We start from the raw sequence: 1,793 nt of genomic DNA, 5'->3' as shown, positions 1-1,793 counted from the left end.
CGGATAGAATTGCAGCCTAATCTCCTAAGTTTCCACGGTTGCACTTTCACACATTGCATCGTCACTCCTAAGACACCACCAAAGCAAGGCAACATCAACTAAAGTACATCAAAACCGGTGTTTACCTTGACGGAATCCTCCTCGATCTCGGCACAAAAGTATTGCTCGACACTCCAAAAGAAGTTGTCCACCTATTTGGCATCCCTCGTGCCTTTGAACTCCTTTGACCTGGGAACATCTACTCGATAGCTTGATACCATCAGCATGCCACCACTCTTGACCGCCTTGGCACTCGAAAGCTCATTCTTGAGCCTCTTGATCTCGCCATCCATTACTTCCACCTACACCTCGAGGGCCTCGTACTTTCGGCAATATCACCTAAGGCCTTCTTCATGGCCTCTTGTAGCTCTTCTCTAAGTTGTTCTTTGAGTTTGTCTTAGGACTCCATCATGCCGGATTTGATCTCCTCAAGAGAATCCTTGGTTTCTTCTAGCTTTAGACATCACTCATGGCGGGCTCAACCTCGGCCATCTGGGTCTCAATGATCTTCACAAAGTCCTTAGAGCCTCCTTTCTTGCCCTTCACAACACCTTGGTTCTCCACCATGCCATCCTCTTGCTCACTCACCTTCTTGAACTCGGTTGCGATCGTTCACCACCACAGGACAAATTCAAAGCTCTGATATCATTTGTCACGGGCCGAACACAAGAGAAGTTCGAGAATGCCTTCTTAGTCTAGACAGGCATGGGAACTTAGATATATTACTCAACGGCTAGTTTGGATGTACAAACAGAGAGAGCTTCTACTTATATAGGCTATACATGGATGGAGAGTTTTGGAGCTTCTGGAATCTTCTACTCGCCTCTGTAAGGATCTATCGCTTCTTCGAATTTCTAAAGTCTTTTGGGACACTTCGATAATTTTGTGACTCGGTTTTCTCGTGCTCGCATCGTTCTGATCTCGATCTAGTACTTCTGGTAGCTTTGCTCATGGATCATGACAAAAGCACATGCTCTATGCTGACACAGAAACATCCTCAAACTCTAGTTTCTTATGCATCACCAATCCCTAATTGGAACACCGACCTTGTCTATCTATTGGCCATCTTATGTATTTGGTGGTGAAAGCACATATTTTATCTGGTTCTATTTCTTTGCCATCTTCTTTGGAATAATCTTAAATCGACCCTTTTCTAGAACTTAGTTCTTACCTTGATATACAATTATTATTATTATTATTATTATTTTATCATTTGGATGTGTGCTTAGTTTATGGATACCATTTTCATGCACTTAAAAACACTTTATTTATCTCGTTTCTTTCTTCTTTCAGCCAAAGATGGTTCATTGTTTGCTGTGAATACTTAATTTGCGTAATGACCAAGAGCCATCATCTGTAATCATACCAAACCACCTGCAAGTCCACCCCCCGGACTATCCACTTTTTAGTTTTGGAAGTTTTGGACCTGCAATTGGTTCTGCCTTTTCTGGACCATTTGCACCAGGCCCCTAATTTGGATGAATCTCCTGAAGCAGCTGATAACTCCTGTGGAATTGAATGCTTTGCGCTCATGGAATGTCACTATGAATAATTTGCATTTGTTGTTTTCTTAAATGGTACTGAAGTATTAATAAAAACTTTGTCCCTTTTTCTACCTTTATTCCCAGCTCAGAGGGTGTGGTTTGAACACATAAGTTCATAGTTAGTTTGTGTATTACTATTGGAGCTCAAAGAGTGTAGTGTTTGGTTAATTCATTGTTGAGAATTATATATGGGGCTCCAGGAGTGTAGTT

This window comes from Gossypium hirsutum, chromosome A05 (genome assembly GCF_007990345.1).
Source record: "Gossypium hirsutum isolate 1008001.06 chromosome A05, Gossypium_hirsutum_v2.1, whole genome shotgun sequence".
Taxonomy (NCBI): Eukaryota; Viridiplantae; Streptophyta; class Magnoliopsida; order Malvales; family Malvaceae; genus Gossypium; species Gossypium hirsutum.
This window is presented reverse-complemented; position numbering follows the sequence as displayed.